Source organism: Podarcis tiliguerta (genome assembly GCF_965153285.1).
Source record: "Podarcis tiliguerta genome assembly, chromosome: 2".
NCBI lineage: Eukaryota > Metazoa > Chordata > Lepidosauria > Squamata > Lacertidae > Podarcis > Podarcis tiliguerta.
Genome location: NC_139535.1, coordinates 84,745,449 through 84,772,209, shown reverse-complemented (window position 1 = coordinate 84,772,209; position 26,761 = coordinate 84,745,449). Strand labels below are relative to the sequence as shown.

Here is a 26,761-nt window from a genome sequence, read left to right as displayed (position 1 = left end):
AAAGACTTCAACAGTTTGCAGACATTTTCCAGGTGAAGCTTCTGCTGGCACGGAGATAAAGCGATGGAGGGAAAACACCAAGTGTTTGTGAATCAGTGCTGCAACAGCCACTGCAAGTAAAAGCAAGCTGGCAACCCCGCTGCAATATGGGATCTTCAAAGAGAAAGGCCTTAACGTTTGAAACAGTGATGTTTAGAAAGTAGTGGTGGTTCTCTGCCATGATGGCTGGGGGAGGGATGTATACATGACAGTTACAGCATCCCAGAGTGAGCATTGGGGAACAACTGTGTGTAGTTCTGACCATGCAACTAGCTAGTAAATTGAAATAAGTGAAACTCCTGAGGTTCCTGCCAACCAAATGTTCTGAAGAGTTCACAAGTTTGCTAGCAGACAGCACTGTCCTGAGAGCTGTGTATAGCTGCTCGTTATCACTAAGGAAAGCAGCTGGCCAGCTGCTGCGTTTGATAGGGACCTAGCCTTCAGAAACCCTATTGGACATGACCCATGCTGGCTGCTTTAAAAAACATGCCCATAGCTTACAGTATCAAATACAGTGAAATAAAGATATAATGAGGAAGTGGCAGAAGATGCACAGGATCTGATAGAGCAGGCTCCAGGGTTTTACACATTACTGTGCTTATGAATAAGGGCAGTGGGTTCTGGATCTAAGGTCACAAATTCTCTTCAGCAAAACTATGCATGCACTTCTGACTCTTGTAGTCTCTTTCCAAGGCATTGAGGAGATGAGATGCTTGGCTTCTTCCCTATTGGCAGGCATTTCCTATTTACAAGCAATGCAGACAGTGCTGAGGTTGCTCAGGTGTTTGCCAAAAACTCTTTAAGGCAGAAAGATTGTGCTCCCACATGCACACACAAAAATATCTTCTTGCCAATTCAGGGCATTCTGGGTAGTCCATCATGGCATGACATAATGAGGTGTAAGACATGGGCATACGTTATCTTCACATGATGTCACATTAATGTCACTCACACATCCCTGCTGTATGCACATGGGGCTGGGGGGCTGGTACAGTCTAATTAACAATGTCTGGAGTGCAAAAGCCAGAGTTTCCCTGCAGGGAACTCAAAACATTTATTCTGGATGACTCTAGAGGCTGGCGGTTAAAGGCAATAAATACAGATTGGATTTCATCGTGTGCAGAGTAAAATTCTCATTTTTTAATAATATCATTGCTTGTGATCTAACGTTACCAAAAGAGATGTTGCAACACAATATGTGAGTAATGGAGGGATAATAGTATTTTCTTCATCCCTGGCTGGGGGAGAACTGGATGCATTAATCACTTTGGGGGATAAAAGAAACAAAAAGGCTTTATGGTTCCTTAAAAACAGTGCAAGGCCTCTGCAACATGGAAGAGGAAAGAGGAAGAAAAGAAAGATGAGAAGACTCTGATGGTGATGTGGGCTTTGGGAGGTTCCTGGTAGAAATATTATCCATCAGAAAAAAATGGGTGATCTGTCACTGGAACTAGTATGGAAGCACCTTAGAAACATGCTGGAATTCCACAAAGCTTTCAAAGGCAGGAAAGCAAGAAACAGCCATGTTCCTCCCTTCTTCCTTATCAGTTCTGTACTGCTTCATAGCAGCAGACGCAAAGTAGGAAGACATTCCTAGAGGAAAAACTATGGTGATGCTAAGAGCTGCAGCACATGCACCTAGGCATGAATTACAGGCTAGCCTATATCGAGAACTTCATGGAGCAGGCAAAGATGGGGAATGAGTTGATTCCTATGATCTGATGAAGAAAGTGAACTGTAATTGCCTGTGAAAGTTAGCAGAACTATAGTCTAGTCATGCTGGAGTAACCTGCACAAATGCTGTTTGTACTCTTGTTTGTACCAGCAAAGTTAAGAGGTATACCACCTTGTCTTTGAAAATGCATGGGGATTTGAAAACACTGATAGTAATGCACTCATTTTACACTATTTACTTGTTTATTTTAAAGCATTTATATCATGTGGTTCTTCCATCATGGAACTTACTAATGGCCAGGTTTCTATTCAGGCACTGATCAGCTCCTCAGATTCAGCGAGGTGGCTGCTTCATGTCTCATCATAACTGTTTTACATTTATAGGATAACTTGTTTTCTGCCAGCAGACCCCTCAAAGACATGATGAATACAGTGAAGTGTGACTTCCTTAGTGCCTTCACTGCCACACGGTAGGCACAATTTTGTGGCTTATAACGTTTGGTTGGCTTTGGAGTGAGATTGCACTCCAGTCTTTGTCCAGTCCACTTTGTTTAAACCTTTTGTCCCTGTCTATGATAAAAATGAGGGGAAGAAGCATAGTCTTGGGGAATGCTCCAGGTGGACTCCTTGTTCAGTGTTGTCTTCTCATTTGCCTGCATACTGTGGGCAGAAATAAAGACTGGGCCACTGCTGGAGAATTATCTTCAATTTATTTAGTGGAAGCTGTTTGGCTTTTCCAGTGCTCAGAGGTGCTGACATTCTTCCATGGGGTTGCTGAAGCAAGATATTATTGCTAAGGGACGAACTCTGTTGGCAGCAGATGTTTCATTTCACTTCCTCTCAGCTTTGAACCTCTTTCCTGTAAGGGATTAACGCTCCCTTTCTTTCACCAGTGATGAGAAAGCTCCTGGGTTGCAATGACACTGCCTAGGCAGAGCTTCATTAACAGGTTACAGGCCATTCTATATAAAACATGGCCACGTAAAAGCAGAACAATTTGCTTGGATTTGTAAGAGATTGCTTTTGTGCCAACTTCCTCCAACATGTTTTACAATTGACCTGCAAAGAATGTGTGTCATTGAATAGGATATACAGCCCTGGAGAGCATAAAATACAGCTGCATTGTTTAATAATCTCTCATCAGCTAGATTGGCGAGACAAGGGGAAGGTGATCTAAGTGAGATAACTCCATCTAGTGTGTTAGAAGGAACAGCTTTGCTACCTTCACCAGTGGAAGATTCTTATAAATTCACTCGGCCTGACAGAGCGGCACACAAGGGGTCACTCAATGTACTGACAACGGCCGTGTGCAAATACTTCAGGCTTTGGCCACACGCTAAGAGAACACTCTGGATAGCTTCACCGTCAGATTAAAATGCCAGAGCAGCCCATGGTGGTGCACTTGAAGCGTGCTCACTAATTTATTAAGTTTATTCTTAGCAAGCTTGGAGACATCAGAAAGCTGAATTTCTCAATGACAAACTTGTAAGGCTATGGGGCTGTACAAACTTGCAAGCCAGGTTAGGCCTTGCAAGACAACTATTACCGGGAATAAATACAAAAAACAGATGCATCAGGCAAACGGGGGGAATATCCTAATTTAAATGATATTCTGGACATGCTTAACAATAAACATAACGGCACAGCCGCATATCTTCATTCCAGAGCTCCTGGCATGTTGCTATACTGCAAAGGCCCATCTCTTGCTTGATTTATAAACATGCATTCTGGATTTAGCTATGGAATGTCATAGGAAGAATCATAGAACTGTGGAGCTGGAAATGGTCTTCCATACCAAGCACTCCTTATAGATCTGTCCACATAATCTGTACTGCATTATGCTATGCTGATTTGTGGTGGTTAAATCCTCTGCACCCCCTTATTCAAGGCTGCATGCCCATCAACTGGTAGATTCCCAACAAATTCTTTTCCTTGTTGAAGATTGAGGACTCATAGGGCTTATCCACATTTACCTTTTACACTGCTCTTTCCAAGCAGAGGTCTGTGCATTAACATTCCATGTCCAAGCATGGGCTTTTTTTTGCCTTGAGTATCAGGGGTCTCTTTACCTTTACCTTTATTCCCATCTAAAAACTACTCTTTAAAGCTCAATCAGAGCAATCTATTTGGGTTTTCCATGGATTGACATTTACTCCAATTGAGCTTTAAAGAGCAGGTTTTCATTGGGAAAGCTCTGGGTTGAGGGTACTTGGACACACAGCTTTAAATCGTGGACTGTGCCTGGAAAGAGTTGAGGAAAGATAAGTGCGGATAAGCCCTAAACAGTACACTGAACTTGGTCCCCTCCCTCCACTGAGCTCTTCCTAAATAATCTTCCGCATGATGCACCCTACAGGCAGTAACTGGATCACTGCATCCTCTCTATCTCTGGAGCAAACTGAGCAGAGTTAATCCCTTGCAGGAAACAGGAACACTTTGCTGCCCAAGATAAGCCTGTGTGTATAGCTTTAAATAAGGCAGCAACAAGGATAGTATATTTTTGGCCTGGGCTGCCACATAAATCAGCAAGAGATATACTATGGACAGACCCTCACCAGGCACAGGGAAGTTCAATAAGCCCCATGTCAGCTAAAGCAGCACAAGCGCCAAATGTTGAATGTTCAAAAACCATGGGCTTGCTTAGTAGCTCTGGCCCTGCTCCTCTTCCTCCTCCTTACTGCTGGATACATATGGCAGCATTCCCAACTCAGAAACATGAAAGCCACATGTTAGTGCCACTGATGCCTACAGTACTCAGGTTTTTTATTTTCTGTCCTGATGTGGTCTCTAGCAAAACAGGCCTGGCAGGTTTTTCAGGCTTCAAAAACCTGCAACACTCTTTTGATCAGGGAAGGGAAGTGTGCACCAGGGGCAATTATGACTTTATCATAGTGCCTTCATGTCTCTGGAAAACTCTTGTCTGCATCCACCCTTTAGGAAGAACCTGGAAGACATTTTAAGCTCAGCTCATTTACTTAACTAAGCACTGAAGTTATCACCATATTATAAGCTTTGTAATTTTAGGCTTTTAGAATTCCCCACCATGATCTTTTCTAAACTCCAGCTTACTCTAAAGAACTGAGTACCCTGCTGACTTAACCCAAGGGGTCCTCCTGAGCCCCAGGGCCAATAGGCATCACTGCCTTGTTTGTGGCAGAGGCTGTTTTCCTGCCAGTCAATGGGTTACATCCACTTATAGGTTGTCATCACAAATAGGATGTTCAGCCTCAAATTCTTGCCTCAAGTTATTAACGTGGATGACAAGATTCCATTCTATGAATAAAAATATTTAACTGGCTTTCCTGTTCTTCAATTACTGCTTGTTATGATCCCTTTTTTAGCTAATTCAAGGCTGCCCTTTGATTTGATATTTATTTTGGAATGTCTGCATAGAGCCGAGGTGGGGATGGTGAGAGATAACTTGGTTAAAGCAGAAAACTTGGGAATGGAACAAAGTGAACTTTTAACCATTTGTTTCCTGCCTTTTTAGACAGAGCTGAAAATGTAGGTGGAGTGGCACAAGGATGAACAGAGACATTTTCTCCTTCCCTACCTCCCATTATTTCAGAAAGTCTTGCAAAGGTATAATAATTGCAGTAAAGATAGGGAAAGTTTGTCATTTCCAAGTTACCTCGGCTAAATGTGCACAGTTATGAGATTGATGAATTTCATTTTATGGGGAGTAAATGTAGAAAACCTAAAAACCATGGGCTTGGAAGAGACCTTAGAAATCATTTGGTCCACCCCTAGTTCAAAGCAGGCTCTGCAGTGCAAGATGCAACTACAGAATATCTGATAGTTTCATAAATAGGAGGTGTACTCCTAAACATGCGGTGTATGTAATGCTTTTTTAACCCTACGTCAGGGCCGGAGTCAGTCAAAGGCTAGCAACACCTGAGGCCAGTGCAGTTAACTCTTTATTCAAGGAAACAATCCACAGCTCCGGCCTAGTGGTCTCAGTAATTCTTTCAAGGAGGTCTTGCCCCAATGAAGAAGTGGGCGAGTGCCCAAGAGGACTCCTCCTCTCCAGGATCTTCCCCACATAGTCACAGGCTGTGTCTGCACACAACCACGGGTGTAGGAAGGGGGTGCGGTCCGCCCTGGGCGTCATCCCTGAGGGGGTGACAAAATGGCACACCGTGAGGGCAGCACTTACCGCGGAGAGGTGCCTGCAGCATGCCAGAGCTATGCGTCTCTCCTGGGAGTGACATGGTGGCTCGGGCCCCCGCACTGCCCGAAACAGCAGTGTGGGGCTTGCGCCCACCAGGCAAACTCTGTGGGCAGCTTGCCGTGGCACCCCCTAGGTGGATCGCCCCCACCGCTCCAGGTGCCGGAGCAGCTAGCTACGCCCTTGCACACAACTACCCTCTGCACTGCCCATTTCATTTCTCAGTAAGTTTTACAAGACCGGGGGCAGGGAGGAGCTGGTCACAGCAGGAGGGGGAGACTCCCTGGCTTCTTCAGCTGCCTGCCTCTCTGCTCCTGGCTCTACCCCTCTCCAGCCCTCATGTCTGCCTTGGAGTCTGAACTGTCCTCTGCTGCAGTGTCTTTCTGTTCCCTAAACCCTGTCAACTCTTCTGATTCCAACACCTGGGAGGTCAGGTTAACATCCATGCCCCACCATGCCATCTGGTACCGCTTCAAACACTGGAAGACACAATATTGACCTATTTGCCAGTCTGGAGAGCACTTGCTTGTGAAGTGCTTGTCATATAGTTCCCAGGTAATAAAATGCATATATTGCACTTAAATGGCACAAATTGCTTTTCCAAGGCATACAAGAACCTTTTATCTTCTGACCTCTAGGAGATTTCTGATAAGACTATTTAACAGAGTAAGCTGTATGGCTTAAAAAGATGGCTGGATAGAAGCTGGATTGGGATCAGGAGCGTGTAGTTACAAATGAGGGGAGTAAACCAATGAATCAGTCATCTGATATTAGAAGAGAGAAAAAGTAGACTACATGAGATTCATGCAGAAGATTGCATTGATGCTTCTGATCAGTTTATGGGTTTATAGGGAGGAATTTTTGGACAAATCCATCTAGTTTGATACATGAGGCAATGTCCAAATGGGAACATCTGACAGCTCTAACATGGAGAGCTGCATAAATGGTGTGTGTGTGTGTGTGTGTGTGTGTGTGTGTGTGTGTGTGTGTCTATTTGCTTGTCTCTCTGTCTATGTGCAGTGAGACCTAGTGGCAGTAGGCAGCTTTGTATGTGATGAGGGAATGCTCTGGCATCATAGCACAGCAAGATCCCGACGTCCAGAACAGTATGTTTTATCCTCATTACATGTTTTATGAAATGTTGTTGGCAAAAATGTGAAATTATTTGGCTGTGTATTCATGGATCTGGCAAATCAAAAACTAAGTTTAGCATCTCCCCTTCAGAAAGTAAAATGAAGTCAGATATTTTTAGCTACTCATTGTTAACTGGACAACAAAGCCATAACTAAGATATTTAGTCTCTTAGCATTCTGTCAAATCCCTCTTTGGATAAGACATGCCCAGTAAACCCTAGAGGGCAAGAACTTTCCACCTATAGATAGCTCACAAACACTGTAAGCTTCAGAAACCTACCAACACAGGTTTATATACAATAACACTTGGGCCAGACCAGTAGCTGCAGTCATATAGAATGGCAAATGCCAGCTGTTCTCAATGTCTGTCTAGGAATTAGACTGATGGAAATTTGATTTAACCCTGGGGAGGAAAACATCTGATTTTGATAGATCTTTGCATGCAGCCAGGCCTGAGATGATATAAATACTATCCACCAACTATGTTGCAAGATGATCTGGAAACAAATGATCTCTCACAAGAGGAAAATGAAGAAAATTACAGTTTAAGGCGGATTCCAACAATCTCTTATTGAAGATTAGTAAACCTTCAGATATGCTAACCACCCTTTCGTTCACACAGCTACAGTGGCTAAAATATTTTAAATTTATGTCAGAAGACTTTAATTGATTTAATCAACTAAAACTTTAGCTGATTAATCATGGGTGGGATTCAAGTTTAAAATTACAAGGCTGATTTGATTTTGTGGTGTTATTTTATTTTATTTTTTATACCAATATTTCTGTGTCACCTTTCAGGCTGAAAACCTCCAAAGCAGCTCACAAGCAATTGAAAACAAAACAGAGCTATAATAATAATCACAACAATAAAACATCAATAAAACAATAATAATCATAATGTAGAATGATCACTGTAACAGGAGCCAGCCAGCATGAACTAATCCAGGAGGGAGAAATTAAGCACCATGAAAGGCCTGCCAAAAGCCAAATACAAGGCCATCTTTACAAGCTATCAAACGTTAAAAAGAGAAGGGACCAAACACAACTCCCAAAAGAAAGAGATCACCCTCTTCAGTATACTCACCAGTGTAATCCCAGATGATGGCAGGACATGAAGGAGAGCTTCACCCAAAGATCTTAATGGGCAGGTAGTTAGTTCCCTGTTGAAAGAAGGAATGAGAGATACAGAATTGAAGATGGACTTTCTTTCTAACAATGAGTAGCAGTTATTTTTTATTCAGTTGTAAATTCACATGCTTCCTTCCCTACATAAAAAAGGCACGTATATCAAGGTTTAGATAAGATACAGACTTGTTTCAATTTAGCCAGCAAAAAAAATGAATAGGTTGGAAGGTAGGTGAAGCACTACAGCTGTCGACTCAGCCCACAGTAATATTCAATTAAATAAGAACACGGGAAGCTGCTTTATAGCATTGGTCCATTTAGTATTTCCATGGTTCCTTAGTGCCATGACAATTCAGCAGCTATGAAACTGGTTGAAATTAAAAACCATAAAGAGCCTGGTAAGTAAATAAATAAATATTTTAAAAAAGAGGCCCCTGGTAATTATGACCACCTTAATTAATCCATAGGTCACTTCAAACTGTGGGACACCATTCAAAAATACGGTACATCACGAGAACTAAAAGCAAACAAAAGGATAATTCAAGCAGGTTGAAGCATGCTAAGGATGAAAAATAACAGGCTTGAAAAAGTTCCATGAGCACTCCATTCATGAGAAGACAAACTGAGGATGCAGCTCATTCCAGATTGTTAGGGTCCCAAGTTATCCTTACATATGCTTATACAGAAGCATAGAGATGGCCTTCTGCTGAATCAGACCGCTGGTCCATCTAGCTTAGTATTGCCAGTTTTAAACAGGGGTCTCTCCCAGCCCCACATGGAGATGCCAATGGTTTAACCTGGGACCTTTTAAAATTTATTTTGACAATTTATATGCTGCTTAATTACAGTCATCTCTACTACCACTACAGATGCATGCTTTTCTGCATGCTTTGCCCTTTGGGACATGGCCCTTCCCCATAGCTGTAGGAAAGGAAAGCAGAGAGCTTAGTGATTTGAAGGTAAGTTTTCCTTTAAGTAGGGAAGAGTATGAACACTTGTCAACACCATAAAAGCCCCCCTGAAAGAAAGCAGGAGCGAACTATGAAGCTAACAGACACATTGAATGCTGGACCCTGATCTCAGGGGCACCACTCCACATCCTGACATTTCCTTATGTGCACAACTGAACTGTTTGCGAAATATAAATATTTAGTTAATGCTGAAGCGGTGCTTTCAAAAGTCTTAACCCTGCACTAGTAGCCCACCCTCCTTCCCCAAGCTGCTAACAGCATCCTCATCTCTGTATATGCTTCTTCTTAGCCAGGGATAGCAAAAGGTTATTCTGACAAGCCTTTGGCAAAACATGAATTGAGATGATAACAAAACAACATGATTCCCTCAAGCCCTGTGGATTTGGGAGTTGTATAAGGAGCAGCTTATTCCTTCTGTGAGTCACAAAAGGGGTTTGCTAGGGCATATGCCGATAGCCATGATGGCAAAAGTCAAGCAATGGAAGATGAAATCCATTGCTTGAATTTAGAACAGGATAAATCAAAGAGGTATGCTAGCCATTCAGCAATGCTGATCGTGCATAGTGCCTAAGGTGAGAATTCTACATATATTGACGAAGAGCACCGCTTGCACCTCGGAAACTCTTGTGCCAAGTTTGACAATGATAGCTCAAGAGATGTGCAAATGTATAGAGAACAAACAAAAAAGCAGACCGACAAACCACTTCCCAAACTATATAGTAAACTTTAATGCCATTTACAAATGTGAAAAAATCAAAATTCACTGATTAAAAACATCCCAAGGCCTCACTGGAAAGTTTGAGATGTATATTTTAATATCAGGTTCACAAAAATACTTCCATATTTTGTGTTCAATGCCCTCAGAAAGTGTCAGCATATCCTATACTTTAGTAGTTATTTATGTATCTACGCTGTGTGTGTGTGTGTATAGGTGTCCCCCCACTTATGCAGGGGTTATATTCCTGGGCCCCGCACATGTAACTGAAATTGATGCCCTTTAAATCCCCTCTCTGCAGCTCTCTTCAATCCATACCCAAAATACTGTATCCAAGGTTGGAGGCCCTGCGGCACCTTTCGTCTCTTTGGCGCTTCTTCCGCCCTCACTGACATCCTATTCATACTCCAGGGAGGGTCTTCTTGCCAGCAAGGACTCCCCAGCTTTCTCCTGCCATTTCTGGCATTTAATTATTTCCCATATATATGTGGTCAAGCCCGAATTGTGTGTGTGAGTATGTGTGTGTGTGTGTAACTTAAACTATGCATACCCATGCATGTTTTCTTCTGTTATGAGAACATACTATTATGTACAATGGTAGGTGTGCATTCCATGCACTACATGAGTGTGCTCTTCATACATCTAACGAATAGCCCATATAGATCTTACTTTGCATGTGTCTATAATATTCAGTATGTATAGATATTGAATGCTAATATGCATATATATACATCTATACACTCCAAGAATGTGTGTACACAATTTGTGCACTGTGTACATGTATAATCTGTGTTCACTTAATCATGTCCCCATGTATAGCTAATGCATGTTCTATAAGTGAGTATATAATGTATTTGTTCAGTTGTGTTCAATGTACCTGGAAGATCAACTCATGAGACTTTTGCGGGAGGGGGGAAACAACAACACACCTGATATAAATTTCCTGCTCTCATTGATACAGAAGAACTAGAGGATCCAAGCATGATGTGAGTCTACGATTGCATTATGTGGGAGAGAAAACAATGAGTGGCACAGTAAAGCAAACTACAAGGAAGCATAAATTACCTGGGAGGACTTTCAGCTGAACAACAGTTTTTCGGCAGATCTTTTGGAGCTGTGACTTCTTGGTTTCTCCAAGGAATATACCCACATTTAGTAAAGAACAGTGGTGCTTGCTTTTAAATAGAAGCACAGGAAGAAGTGGTTTAAAACAGAGTGAAAGGAGCTGGTACGGATGAAATAAGACAAACCCTGGGAGCTGCTTTTTCCGAGAACTTAACTTCTTCCAATCCAAATCAGAAAGAAGGCAAAATGAATACCAGGATGTCTTCTTCACACACACTCCTTACCTGTGGCAGGAGATGACAGTGGGGCTAGCAGAACTGCTTTTCCCTCCCTTGGCTATGTCACCAAGTGAATAGGAAGGCTTAGTCTGTTTATTGCACACAGGGAACAGCACACATGCTACATGAAACAAGACTACGGAGTCTGAATTAGCATCTCCTCCACAGTCCTTCATGCACAGGGGAAAAGTCTGTTCCTAAGCACAAAAGAGGGCTGGGGAAGGCTTTTCTGCTGTGCTTGTGCAGAAAGCCTATAGCAGCACTCCGGACAAATCAGCAGACAGCAGCTTGCTTGCCTCTGGAAGAGTTAAGGAAGAGAAAGAGGAGGAGTCTCCTTTCCCAGGGCTCAGATAACAGCAAAAGCCACAGCAAAAGTGCTCTGGGCCTTTACAGAATACTTTAACTCTCTGCTTGATGTTGGCAGATGACCCTCCCTGCATGTAGGACGTTCATGAGCCACAGGACTAACCCTGTCGCTAAGGCTGCAAAGCTAAGCACACTTACTTGTGTGTCAGCCCCAATGAACTAAATTGGGCTTCTTTCTGAATAAAAATGCCTAGGATCATGCCACATGTGTACTAAAACAGCTAAGGCAGCACACCAGAAGAGATGGCAGAGTAAAATGTGATGCATAGACATATTGTAGACTGGATGCTGCTCAATACAAAAATGGGGGAAAGAGCAGGCAAGATGTTGCACACCCAGGGGCAGACTTTGGTAGTCTTTCATAATATGAGCCCAAAATTTGGCAACCTCAAATGGATATTCTCAATTATTAATTGTCTCATTTTTGCACCCCCTTGGCTCGGTGCCCTATGCAGGGTAGCTGCCCGCTCCACCCTAACACTGCACACACCTAAGGGATAGTTGAATAACTTGGAAATAGAAATTGACTCTGTTAAACCAGTAGTGAGCTATGAGGCCAGTGAAGTAAAGGGTAAGAGCCAATGGGCACTGAAACCTACAAGGTCACCCACCCTAATGTAGGGAACACAGTATTTGCCTCCTAAAACTCAGTTCCACCCTGTGGATTCCTGAGGAACTACCAGGACGTACTGAATGGTGTCAATGGAATCATCATGGAGTAAAAATTTCACCACTGCTCTACAGCAAGGCACATGTGTGCATGGTCAGCCTCTGGTGGCTGATGGATTTCCAGATGGCTCTGTGGGATTTTCCAGCTGCTATGACTGGTGCTCCTGTCGAAGCCCTGATCAACCTCCAGAACATCCAAATGGTAGGGCTGTTGACACGATCATCCTGAGTGCCCTCTCCTGCTTTGTGAAGCCCATTTGACTCCCTGGTATACTCCAGAGCTTAGGGCAAGGAAACAAGCTGGGACATGTCTTCAATGCGAGTGGAGGAAAACTCCAGTTGAATGCAACCAAACACTCATGAGGGCTCATCATCAAGCCTACCCAATGGCAGTGAAGGCAGCAAAGAAGGCAGACATTGCATCCTCATTGTGCCATCTGGCAGAGCTTTTCCAGGTAGTGCAGGGTTTTTTACAGTCTGGTCCAGAGAAGGTGACAGAGCTGGTGGTAGCTCGCTGTGACTTGTTTGCAAAGCATTTTGAGGATAAGATTGCTTGTATCCACCATGACCTTGACTCCACTGTTATAGCAGATGAACCTCGAGAAGTGACAAGAGTGCTGTCTAATCATCTTGTGTTGGATGAATGTCCGTTAAGTACAAGACTGTGGACAAGGTGCTTAGATCGGTCAGGGTGACCACTTGCACTCTGGACCCTTGTTCCTCTTGGCTGATAAAAACTAGTAGAGAGGGGACAGTGGGCTGGGCCAGAAAGGCAGTTAATGTCTCCTTATGAGAGGGGGTGGCCCCTGCCTGCTTGAAGGAGGCAGTGGTAAAACCACTGTTCACTAAACCCTCCCTGGATTTGGAAAATCTAATTAATTACCAGCCAGTTGCCAATCTCCCCTTCTTGGGCACAGTTCTTGAACAGGTGGTCATGGACCAGATCCAGGGGCTCTTGGAAAAAACTGATTTTCTATATCCATTTCAATCAGGGTTTAGGCCAGTTGGCACAGAAACTGCTTTGGTCACCCTATGACATATATCAGGAGAGGGAAATGTGTCCCTAGTCATTCTCAACCTCTCAGTGGCTTTCGATACCATCAATGAGTGACTATCTGAGTTAGGGGTGTGTAGCATCCTATTTGGATGGTCGTTTCCAAAGGGTGGTGCTTGGGGACTGCTGTTCAGCCCCATGGAGCCTTCAATGTGGAAATCCTCAGGGTTCAATTTTATCTCCCATACAGTTTAACATGTACATGAAACTGCTGAGTGGGGTCATCCAGAGTTTTGGATTACGTTGTCAGCAATATGCTGATGACACACAGCTCTACTTCTCTACATCTGCGGATGTGACAGTGGATGTGCTGGACCCATTGTCTTGCCTCAGTAATGGCCTGGATAAGAGCCAATATACTGAAGCTCAGTACAGATAAGACTGAGATACTGTTAGTGGTTGGTTCCCTGACTAGGTGGATGGAAGGTTTCCTGCTCTCATAGAATCATAGTCCAACCCCCTGCAATGCAGGAATCTCAACGAAAGCATTCACACTCCCTCTGAAGGAGAAGGTACATAGCTGGAGGGTACTTCTGGTTCCACTGCTCTCGCTTAAGGCTCAGGTGGCTTCAGTGTCGCAGAGTGCTTTCCATCAGCTTTGGTTGGTGGTTCAGCTGCACCCCCAACTGGGCAGGGATAGCCTAACACCAGTCATTTATGTTCTGGTAACCTCTAGGTTAGATTACTACAACGTGTTATACATAGGGCTGCCTCTGAAGATAGGCCTGTTCTGTGGTGGCTCCCCATTTGTAGAATGCTCTCCCCATGGAGGCTCACCTGGTGCCTTCGTTATATATCTTTAGGCACTAGGCAAAAACATTCATCTTTTCCCAGGCCTTTGTGGCTAATTAATCAATCTATGGCTTCTTAAACTGTGGGGTGTTTTTATATTGCAAACTGCCCTGTGATCCTCAGATGAATGGCAGTATAAAAATGTAATTAATAAATTCACACTTTGCAGCACATTTTCCCATCAGTATCTGTATTGCAAAATGTCTGAATAGTCTGAAAGTGCCCTTAGTACCCTGGTGATTGTGAGATTTAGCTGCATGGCTTCAAATTTAATTTAGTTTCATGCAAGATTGTCATTTTAACCATGCCCACTTGTAGACAGAGACCTAAGTCATTCAGCTGGGGAAATTTGGATGGTCATATACTGGCCATATCACTTTACCATAAATTACTGAGCAAATAATTTGGTATGATTTTGGTAGATACGGTCCAACAAACTAGAGAAGTTTGATTTCATTTCGTTCATCTAAAGGTGTGCTCACAATTAGGGACCGGGAACTGTTCCTGCTCATCTAGCACTTAGAAAACATTTTATCAGCAAGCAAAGCCCTCAAAGGTAGTACTGTGAAAGAGTTCCAGGCAGAAAACTTAATTATAAATGTGTAAATCAAGACAGCTGCAAATGCAACTCCATGATACACATAAGTTTAGAGCACAAAGGGAATATTGAAGGAACAGAAATATTTGGAAATGTAGCTCAGAGTTTGGAGTACTACTTAAAAATTGGAGCAAACATCCGTCTGGAATTCCTGCCCAAATTTGTGGAAGATACTGTGGGAGCCTCCCCTGCTCTCTTTGCTAGTGACAAAATGCAGAACCTGCTGAATGTCTAGAATTACATTTGGGGGGGCAACTCTAGAATCACACTGTTCAAAGCAAGAGTGAGACAAATGAAAAGGGACCCCTTCTCTGACAGCTGTTAATTAAAGAAGGTCCAGAGAGGCACATTTCAAATGTACCTACTCTCTCAGCAATGAGCCAAGCTATGCAAAGCTGAAATAGGGTACTGAAAAACAGAATATTTCCATAATAAAGTTAGTAAACAGCTTTCATTTGGTCAGAGGGGGCATCTATAATTTTGTAAAACATGTACAAATGCATTTTTTCCAGTTCTGCTAGCTTTTGTTGCATCCTTGAACACCAGTAACCCTAAGTGGATCTGAGAAATTTAGTTTGCTACAAAGAAACAGCAAAGTGCTCTGATGTGTAGGCCAAAAGCAAGGTCAGATGGATGCTTGGAGGACAGTTAATAGTTAAGAACAGGCAAAGAGTCAACTTATCTCAAGACTTGGAAAACTAGGCAAGCAACCAATAAGAACCTGGCACAGTATAATAAGAATTAATACTTTGGTGTTCTTCATAGGTTCAAGTGCAGCTGTGTTTTAAAATTAAACTTTGAGAAGAATAAAAAATGTGTTTAAATCACCACATGTAAGTTTGTACCAAGGCAGAATAAACTTTCAGTGTTGCACCAGCAAGATTCTGACTGTTCTCAGACAAAATGACTAGCTGGCAATTGCCTGAACTCTTTCTGAGTTAATGTTGTGTGAAGAAAGCTAGCATCAAGCCCTTGCAGAGTCAGTGTCTACTGGGCTAGCTTACTGTGTTCCGTGCCCTTTTTGTTCCCTCAGCACTTCAGCCAGTTGAGAATAATGTTGGAATAATACACATTACTAACTCCTATTAAAGAAAGTGCCAACTGCAGAACCAGTTCCAGAATCTTGAAAATCGTAGAGCTTTCTTTGATCTATCTGCCTGCAATTAACCAGACAACCATTTTATGTGCCTTTTTAATAAACAGTTCTTGCTAGGTTGGTCCCAAAGTTTTCTAAGGAAAAGAGCACCCTATATGTTAAGGCGTAGAAGTGGCTGAAACAGAGCAAAGTGCTGCCTGTATACGTGTATAAGGTTTCCTAAGCTCATTGATCTGTCTTTGTTACCTCCAGGATTTATGTACAGTATGCACATATCTCCTCTTTGCACAGCACAAGGAGCAGCACCACTTCTGAGAAAGAAGGAAGAAAAGAAGGGTTGCAATTGGATAGCCTGGCAAAAGACTCCGCCAATGAGAGACAGATAAGCACTCATTGAACAGCATGCCAGCTTGTCATGTAAAGAAACCAGCTGTTGGAGAAGAGGTTGACTCCTTGCATTTAACCACAGCTCCACCCATTACCTTCTCAGCATGAGGAACATTTCCAAGCGTAAAAGGGGTGCAGGTAATAGGCTGAGGCTGGCAAAAAAGAAAACTCTTCAAGCTGCAACAAACTCTACAATTTATGCAAAAGGAATAAATCTTCCACCAATTGTTGAAATGGAGCCCACCCCTGTAGATATTGAAGTTTCTTTTGAGTTTGCAAAAGTCACATGCTCAGGAGCCAAATGGCTGAGCCTGTAAATACTGCCTGGGTTGTTTTTTATTATTATTATCAGCCTGTACTGATTCAGTTGCACTGCCATGAACTAAGCTGGTTTCAAGAGTCACCTGTTATAAGATGTGCCAATATCACATTGTAATATGCCATTGTAACCACAGATTTTCAGATGGTTTGCAATGATCTGGGAAAGTCAAGTGGGTGGCTTTCACACAACAGTTATCTGAATGGTATGCTGACTTTTTAAAAAGTGGGGGCTGTATACACACACATTTAGTCAAATTTGTGAACTTTCCAGAGAAGTTCTGCAATAACTTATTTGCATTAAAAATTTGTAAAAGAGATGGAAAGCAAGCTGGGAAGCAGCTCCCCATCTCTTGTTCTTTTTCTCCTTTTCCTTTCATTTCGCCAGTTAGGCCCCCATAAGTACAGATGAAGGGTAGCCTACAAACCATTTAAATAATGAAACACACAAGGAAATCATTGCAGCCACAACTGTGAGGCCTGTGTTTATGATGGCGCCTCCCCAGCTGCTGCCATTGGCTATGGACTACCTGTGATGTCAACAAAGCGCATGGCAACCTCAGCTATAACAGTCAGCATTACCTTGTCTTCTTCCTCCTGGAGGAAGTGAATTAGTAGGTGGGGGCGATCATCTAGCTGCAGGGTGCTATGGTGTGACAGTCAGGCAAGTTCACTTGCTGAGCGGGATCGCGCTTCAAGGTGGATGATATCCAAGGTCGGAAGTTAGCCAATGTCTAGTGATGGACTTAGCAGAAGCTGGCAGATGTTCTTGGGCGAAAGCTACTGGAGCTCATTTTCAGAAGCTGGTGGATGCCGCAAGTCTGAAGCAGATGGATATTTGCGGATGTAAGCTGGTTGAAATTCACCTTCAGAAGTTGGTGGATATTTGTGGGTTGAAGCCAGGCACAAATGTGAATGAATGGTGAGTGAATGTGTCCGTTGGCAATCTTCATGGATGCTGGCTGGTGTATGTTTGTGTGTGAGAATGAGAGGTTTGGAAGGTGAATGATTGAGGCAAATATGTGCATGTACATCAATGTGATATGTGAAAGGAAACTGGTGGGTATTCATGAATAGATTAAACCAACGGAAGTTGGCAGACTGAACCAGTGGTGGTGCCTGGGGGGTGCTGTTGGGTGGTAGCCATCCCTCTCCTTGTCTTGGGTTTTTTCCCCCTTGAAGGATGTCTGACATTGGTTAGGTTTTTTCAAGAACAGTTGTGAAAGCCATGAAGAGAACTGCCGCACTTAAGCAAGTCTGCTTATATTTCTAAACAAAATGGCTTTCTAAATGCATCTAGCTGTAGTGTGCATGCTAGCTTTTTTTTCAAAGACAGATAATGGAAGATCAAACACCTGAACATGATGTTATGCTCCCTTGCCTGGTATCAGTACTCATGAAGTGTTGCCTGGGTGAGAAGTAAGTAATACAGTAAATGAATAAATTGATGTTAAGGTGCCCCACAATTGTCAAGTCTGGGGAAGTTATGCTGATGTTTCCCCTAGCTGTTGCCATCGGCTGAGAACGGCCTGTGATGTCACAAAAGGACATGGTGGCTGAGGCGAAAGAGACAGTTGTTAGTGGAAGTTTGTTAGGAGTGAAAAGCCTCAGGGAAAAGAGGCTATGAGGAAACTGGGGCATGGTCAGCTAGACACAGAAAGGAAACCTTGTTTGGCTCCCTCCTGTCTACTTGAGTTGCGAACTTTTTCCTCCCTCAGGGCTCCTGTGACTGTCAGTGTCTCAGCGGCATAACTGTCAAAAAAAGTCACAACTGATTTCGTCAGAGAATCTAGCTGCCCCAGCGAACAACTAAGGATCCTTAGTTTGCAAAACTGTCTTTTAGCTGAAATATTCCTGAAAGTGTCTCGTTAGTGTTATGTTTCTAGAAAAAGAGGTGCCAGAACTCACCATGAACGCCTCCCTCGTTCTCTTATAATGGCAATGGAGCCACCTGAGAGGCGTCGGAACTGAGTTCCGGCTCAAAAAAAGCCCTGGGCCTAGTGAGATACTTCAGGATCAATAGATGAGAGTTTTCAGAAGAGTCTCAGGGAAATGTAGGGGGTGGACTCAATATGTAATCTGTGATAAATCAGAGGCCCAGGCACTTCTGCTCCCATTCAAAGACTGGAAGCATGTGGGTGGGTGTTCGTGTGTGAGAGAGAGAGATTCTTTGTTTAGGCCCATAACACGAAATGGCCCTGTGAGGAAAATACTGTGAGGAAAATCTATTAATCCCTAGGTGGCACTGTCATTAGTCTAAAGTTAGGTGGAGCCAGGCCTTTCTTTTTTGCTTCCTTCCTGGTGTTGCAGCATCTTCTGACTCCTCTGCTTCACACATCCAGGTGCTCTTTCTCTCTCACACACACCTCAAACCTCCTCCTGTCACAAGTAGTCTCCTATCAGGCCAAGAAGCCTCTTCTGTAGAACTGGAGAGTGTGTGTGTGTGCGCGCACGCGTGTGGCCCATATAGGGATGGAAGAACAGAAGTGGAGCTTAGAAGATGTTCTAGCATGGGACTTCCCTGAGGAGAAAGGGCTGGCATTTGAAGGAAATAAGTTAAATGTGAATATTTAAACAACAGCAAACTAGAATTGAGAAGGAAGTGGGATAAAATTAATGTAAAGGGGACAGGGGAAAGGAATTAAAAGGTAAAAGTTAAAGAAGAGGGAGGAATAGGATACAAACTAAATATGAAAGAAGAAAGGATGAAGAAATGACCAGTACACACACACACACACACACACACTCTTTGAGGTGTGTGTAATGCATTTTTTTTTTTTAAACCCTCTGGATTAGCAAAATATGCTTAAAGTTGGGAACTTAAGGAAACTTGAACTACAGAATGTGTGGCTACAAGGAAATTTCTGTGGTAAATAATTTCTGTGGCAAACCTCTAGATGCTGCCATTTTGTAAGAGGTAGGCCTCAGTAAGCTTCATCCCTCTCAAGAGGGCTCTGCGGCTAGAGAGTTTGAGAAATCCTAGACTGTAGCAAATAGTTGTGATTATCTGATATTTTAAAATTTTCATGTGGCCTCAGCCTGCTACACAAAGTCTGTACAAAGTGGTTTTTTTCTAGAAAAAGAGGTGCTGGAGCTCACTATGAATGCCCACCTTTTTCTCTTACAATGGCAATGGTGCCCACCTGAGAGGAGCTGGAACTGTGTGCTGCCAAGTTCCAGCTGAAATAAAAGCCCTGGCTGTACACATTAATACATGCTTTCCTTTCCTTCCTGCAACAATTGTTCAGCCTTCTTCTGGCCTATGATCAGCAACAAGACCTATTCCTGAAACATAGTCCACTTGCAAACATAGTGTAGCCAAATGGGAGTGTACCATTCTCATCAACCCTCCATTCCTCCTCTCCTTTCATGTGAGGATTCCCACTCCCTATTTCTGAGCTAACTGGTTAGCTTTATATTTGCACAATCATCTTTGCTAACTGTAGTTATCCATTCAGGTAGGTAGCCGTGTTGGTCTGATGCAGTCGAAATAAAAATAAAACATTGTCCAGTAGCACCTTAGAGACCAACTAAGTTTGTTCTTGGTATAAGCTTTCGTGTGCATGCATGCATGTGTAGAAGAAATGCCTCTATATATCTATGCTGCACCAGCTATTAAATGGACAGATGGACATTATGGTGGAGGACATGGTCTCATTGTCAGCACCTCATGAGGAATCTACTTTTCCTATGGCCTTTTGCCACACCAGCTCTATAAATAAGAAAAGTGTAAGAAAAGGCCAATACAGCTATGTGGGGCATATACAGTCAGAAGCAAGCCCTGCCTTATATACATTATTAGGAAACCTGTTTTTCTCAGTGTGACAGCAAAGGACCATTTGTATGAAAAAGCAACATAGCCACCTCATTGCTTTTTCAAAACATATACAAATGTGAATTCTGCTTGTAGGAGGGCTGGAGCACCTCTGGAAGTCAAGATAAATCTGCTTATACACACATGGCATAATTCTTAGGAAAGGCAAGGTTTATACAAGAAATTGAAGCTTTAAACCTCAAGTACCATAAATAGTATATTTTAAGGGTTTCAACTCAGTTGCAGGCCTGGGTCCAGACTCCATATTTGGCAGCTGTCGTTGTTTTATGATTAATTAAAATGAGGTAACAAACCAAGACATGTCTATTAACAAGGGGGTTTGCAACATCAGTGGAGTATTCCAAAAACTGATCCTTTTGCCTTTTAATCTGCAAATATCTTAGTAGGAAAGCAGACTTTCTTTCGGCTGCATGAAGAGGAACAAGCTGCAACCTTCATCTCCTCTGGTAGCAAGAGACAAGTGACTCACATACTCAGCTTTATCTTTATTGTTTAACTTTTATTAAACAAAAAGAAAGCTCAACAAAAATGTTACCAGGTTTTTTAATTTTCTTTTTAAGCAAGTTTCAGTATAGTATATATCTAGGCAGACAAAGCTCAGCTTGTCTTGTTTGGCAAAATGTACACATTTATTAGGAAATGAATCTCCCTCTATTAGCACACATATGTAGTAAGTAATTGTGTACAGTATATGATTACAACCCAAGTATAACGTGCCTGCATTCTCTCACATTCATCTCATTTTACATCATCCTATCCCTTCCATCCTTGTCAAAATTTATCCTTGAAGCAAAGATCTTCCTTCTTGCTTACGCTACTCTCCAAAATGCCACGGATGTTATTTGCGTGTTCATACCCAGAAACCTCCCCCCTAAATAAATTCACACATGACTCAAATTTTGGTTTTGGTTTTTGGCAGAATTTAGGCCACAACTTTATTGATTACAGAAAGTGACTGGTTGCATAGGCTCTGGTTCGACTAGCTCCCCGCCATGCAGGTAGCACTGACCCAGGGTTCCAGCATAGGTCAGCCAAGGGTGAACACCTGGATAAGCAAAAAGCCGGGAATGGGCTAACTCCACCACCCAAATGTCCCCCTGGATTCAGGCACGGGCACAACCCCCTCTCAGGGGTTGACCAAACCATCGAGTCCCTGGATTCCTTTAATAGAATACCCTTCACATAGGGATGGTGAGAGCGTTCTCCCATCCCTATCACCTGAACCAGAGCCTATCCACAACCTTACAAGTTATGGCGATTTGCTATGCGGCTGGTGAGACCCAAATGGCAACAGCCAATCAGCCAAGTGGGGAAAATTCCTGCTGTGCCCCTGTGCACAATGGAATAGCAAGGTCAAGCGCAAAGCCCTAAAAGTAGGGAGAGGTGGGCGGGTGTTCCAAATGCACGCGCCAAAAGGGGAAGCTCTGGATCACGTGCATGGGCATAAATAGGTCCCTCGAACCGTTTGGACTGCGTCCCATTGGCCAGATTGCACCCAGCTTCGAGGGACCTACCAATCGGGTGTTGTGGCTGTCCAAACGTACCCACCCACAACACAGGGTGTCGGTTTTCCAGGTTTCACCACAATACATGCCCTCTTTAAGGGAGGACCCGATTTGCCACCACTTGGCAGTGTGTGTGTGTCTCCAACTTTTGTAATATGAGCATTATACCTTTGCTACTTTGGGGGAGGGGTCTTTAAAAAGCAGAGTGCAAGTAATTAACACCCCTACCTCCCCAAAATATTGCTCAGGTTCCCTTGATTAAACCATTCAGTAATGCATTATGCTTAAAAGGATACAGTGGTACCTCGGGTTAAGTACTTAATTCGTTCCGGAGGTCCATACTTAACCTGAAACTGTTCTTAACCTGAAGCACCACTTTAGCTAATGGGGCCTCCTGCTGCTGCTGTGCCGCCGGAGCACGATTTCTGTTCTCATCCTGAAGCAAAGTTCTTAACCTGAGGTACTATTTCTGGGTTAGCGGAATCTGTAACCTGAAGCGTATGTGTCAGAGCTGGCTCTAGGTCCCAGCTCACAGAGGACCAACGCTAGCCGATAGTAATGTACAAAAGTCTTTATTGAAGTACAGTTTCCATTTTCAAACCGGAGCGCCCCAGCTCTACGTCTAGGGTTTAGACCGGCGAAGCTCCATCTGAATCTCTGCCTCCTGTACACCAGTTTAAGACTCTAGCTTTACTCCACCTCTTCCGTCTCTCCTTTCTCCTCTGGGTCCTGCTACCCCCCGGGGTCCCTTCCTTCCTGGATTCTTCCGACGCAGACGTTGACCCCCCTGACTCCTCCCGCTCTCTTCGGCGGGCTTTAGGACCTGGCTCCCTATCCGGGCTGCCAGCTGCTGCACCCTCCTGTACATTTGAACTTGGCGCGCGCGCGCAGCCTTCAACCTTCCTCTCGACCGTTTCCTTGCTCTCCGATGGAGGCGTGGCCACTCCTGGCTCATGTCCTCCCGCTGGTAGTCCGCCGCCTGATCCCGATGCCTGGGACTCCTCCCCCCTACTGCCCTCTGGTGTGGACGCTGGTCCGGATTTCCAGCTGCTGCTCTCTGAGTCCCCTCTGGCCCCTTCTTCCTGGGGTGTCCCCCTAGGCACCCCCCTTGCCCTGACCATGGGAGCCCCTTTCTGTGAATCTTCCGATTCACTGGAAAGACTCAGAGACCTCGGACCGCTGTCATCGCTGACATTTCCTTCGGACTCCTCCCCCTCGCTCTCTATTTCCTCCCTCTCCTGTGCCTCTGCTCCTGAACCCCTGACAGTATGTAACCTGAAGCGCATGTAACCTGAGGTACCACTGTATAAACAAACCACTCAGACAGCCAAACCAGCCATTTCTTCCCTGGGTGCATTTCAGTTCCAGGAACGCCAGCTATTTTAGATAAGTAGTGACTTCCTGTTCCAGCATGCAGCTTTACAGATGCCTGAAAAGAAACTTTCTGTTTCATCCTATACCAATTAATATGTCCCTCCCCCCCCCCAAAAAAATCCAAAGCAATAAGCTTGCGTCTCAGTTCTGATACTGGAAACAAATTCCTGGGCTGAGCATGTGGTCAGAAGCACCCTGCTTCAGGGTTGCCATGTGTCCTCTTTTTCCAGGACAGGTCCTCTTCTTCATAGGCAGAGTAATCATAGCGATCCATAGTTAAAAGTGGAAGTGGGCAAATGTGTCCTCTTTTTGCTTTTCAAAATATGGTAACCATACCAGGCTAAGGGTATACAGTATATGCATCTGTCCTTGAGCTGCTATTTTGTACTTGGCTCTGGTGGGAAGACTTTAGGGTTCTAATGAAAAGCAAAGTAGATGCCACAACTCCAAAGGCTGCCCTGTAGAATAAGGCAGAGAGATGGTATTTTCCAGCAGGTATTTCCAGCAGGCCATACTGTCACCATATTTAAAATAATAAAAAAGATAGCACCCCCCTCTCTTTGAGCAATCAGTTGTAATGCCAAGCTAGCTTATCATAGGGAAGTTTGCCCACTTGAAAGTTAATGTATCTGCCATGTTTGAGTCTGTAGCATACAAGAAGACAGGTTCACCCTTCTCATGGCTCCAGAGAGTTAGCCACTTGGGAAAACACCCAAGTCTGAGGAAAAAGGAAAAGCAGACTAAAATAGTTTAGTCTTGTTTTATTTTATTTTATTTTTTCCCCTTCACAGAGGCTTCCAGACAGGGTGGGAGTCTTTGGTTGTGTCTGAGCTAAAATTACAGTAAATAGAGTAGTGACTGGAAAGCTCTGTGTTTGGGATAAGAGCAACTTGTACAAATTGCCAAAGAGCAGAAAAGGAAGGGTGTTTTGTTTGAGGGACAAGTAGCTCATAGAATCATAGGATTGTAGAGTCGGAAGGGACCCCTAGTGTCATCTAGTCCAGTCCAACCCCCCACAATGCAGGAATCTCAACTAAAGCATCCATGACAGATGGCCATTCAACCTCTTGCTTAAAAACCTCCAAGGAAAGGAGAGTCCACAACCTCCCGAGGAAGCCCATTCCACTGTCAGATTTCTCTCTCTGTCAGAAAGTTATTCCTGATGTTTAGTTGGAATTTCCTTTCTTGTAGCTTGAAGCCACTGGTTCAAGTCCTACCTTCCAGACACAGAGGAAGAGGAGTGCAGGGGGAGCCCACCGCCCCCGGCAGCGTGATCCTGGTGGGGTGCCATCGCGGCTGCCACGCTCTGCTGGGTGCCACGCCCCCACAGGACGTGTGCCAGCCCCGCCCCCGCCTGCTCTCCTGTCCCCCGTCCCCCCCCCGGTGCCGGAGCATGGAGCTCCACCACTGCTTCCAGAGCAGGAGAAAACAAGCTTGCTCCATGTGAAAACCCTTGAGATATTTGATGATGGCTATCATATCTCCTCTCAGTTAAACATACTCAGGTCCTTCAACCATTCTCCGTAAGGCTTGGTGATAGAGCACCTACTTCTTATGCAGCAAGTCCCAAATTCAGTTCCCAAAATCTCCAGGTAGGGTTAGAGGGGGCCCCTGAAGTGCAACTGGCAATGTTAGGTGTACCAGTGGCATGCAGCAGTTTCCTATGCTTCAGTGTATCACATAGAACCGGAATGGAGGGTCCAGTAGGAAGATTTCAGAGGTGCATCCCCCAAAACAGCTGGTCAGAGCACACACGCTTTCCTACCCTTGTGCCATGGACACCAGGGTCCTTCAGTTGCTGTTCCTACAACTCACATTATTGAGAGATCCTTGTGGAAACATTCTGTATTCAATTAAATTAGATTTGGGGATGCTGTTGCTGTGTGGAAGCTCATAGGCGGTGTCTTAGGGAGCTGCTGTAGGGCTGGGAGGAATTATAGAGTTGGAAAGGACCGTGAGGGTCATCTAGTCCAACCCCATGCAATGCAGGAATCTTTTGCCCAATGTGGGGGCTTGAACCCACAGACCTGAGATAAAAGTTTCGTGCTCTACTGACTGAGCTATGAAGAAGAGGGAAAGGCAAAAACCAGCTTTATGAATAGCTTTGAATCCTAGAATGCTATTTGTAAAATCTAAATTTCTTTTGCAAAAACATTAGGGAGAGGGAGAGAAAGGGTGGGATTCCCAAATTAGTAAATGCTGTATTAGATGCAGACAGGGTGGTGTCTGCTATTCCCAAGAACATGAAGTCTTCATAATTTATCTTCTAAGGGAAAGAAATTGAAGGGGCATCTCTCCAGAGGGTTTTAAAAAAAAATATTGGCAGAAATTTTTGTGTCTGGATTTTTACTTCTTGAAATGTGGTAACCCTAAGTTGGAGTCCAAGAGCCTTTGGAGGGCCACAGTTTAACCACCCCTTTTTTACATTATGCCTGATTTAAATTTTGCATTTGCACCAGGACTGCATACTGAAGCAGAACAGAAGCCAACAGGACTAGCAGGCTTATTAAACAAGGAGGAGGAGAAATAGGGTCTAGCTGAGTAGTGTTGTGCCATCAGGATGGTGCCCATCATCCACTGGAAGATATCCCCTATAGGATACAGGACTTCTGATATCCTCATGCACAGAGAACACCCTATAATTCATGGGGAGGACCCCTTGCTATCCAAAATGAACCTGGGTCACCAGCCCATACCTATCCTTTTGCTGTCGCAGCTTCACTTAGAAGACTGCATTCTGGAGAGGGGAACAGCAATGCCCATCATGATGACCTATTAGGCTGCCACCTTGCTTGCTGACCTTGATCCTGCATCAGTAACAGCAGCCCAGCACAGAGGTGTTGAGGAGGCAGAAGTTTTCTCCACATATCAGGAAAGCATTCCCCTGCTCAGTTGGAAATCAGCAGAGTAAGCCACAGCTTCCAACATTGATTTTGCCCCGAACCGCTGCATAATCTTATTTATTTCATAGGAGCTGTTCCTGGGTAATAGTGGTGTGTTTTAAACCTTAGGAATGACGAAGACCTATGCAAACCTTTCTTAAGACATAACTAGCTTTTGGGGAAGATATGGGATCTGGTGAATTAAACGAGTTAAATGCTCAGGTGGTGGCAATTAGAGAGCCAGAAATTTGGACTCTGCTTTGCTACTGAACCGTAAGAAATGATGAAGGCAAAACAGCAGCCTTTTTGTTTCTTTTTTTCTTTTGAAAACTGCTGAAGGTTTTAGCTAGGATCCAAAGAACTCTGACTTTTGTGCACCTAAGAGGGATATTTTGGACTTGCATTTCTGAAACATCAATGCTGTATTGAATTGTTACTTCGGTAAGGGGGGGAATGTGAATACTGGGGGGCTATTGGGGGGATTGGCTTTAACCCTCAGCCCTCTTGCTGCGCAGGGTCTTGATGTGATCTTGTACCATGATTGTGCAGGGTTCTAGATCATGTGATGAGCCAATGAATACAGAAGAGTCTCCACTGCAGACGTTTGCCCTGAACATGTTGGAAGTGGGAAAACACTATTTGATTATGCCTATATGTGGGGTGTGTGTGTGTGTGTGTGTGTGGCTAAATGCTTAGTTTCAGTGCAATCTCCCTGGG

At 43.9% G+C, this 26,761-nt stretch overlaps 1 protein-coding gene across 4 annotated transcripts in view; it reads right to left on the bottom strand.

The window, feature by feature from the left end:
• MYOCD (myocardin) overlaps nucleotides 1-20,809 on the bottom strand; it is a 218,348-nt gene extending 197,539 nt beyond the window's left edge. For 2 of the 4 annotated variants that reach the window (XM_083428393.1, XM_083428389.1), the window contains exons 1-2: nucleotides 17,031-17,861; nucleotides 8,099-8,174 (exon numbers count right to left, since the gene is read on the bottom strand). The gene's annotated coding sequence lies outside the window, so the exon portion shown is untranslated. Of the gene's footprint in view, nucleotides 1-8,098; nucleotides 8,175-10,890; nucleotides 10,959-17,030; nucleotides 17,862-18,356 lie in introns of those variants that run through there. The other 2 variants (XM_083428395.1, XM_083428394.1) reach the window with 2 other exon arrangements.
• Between the last annotated feature and the right edge of the window lie 5,952 nt (nucleotides 20,810-26,761).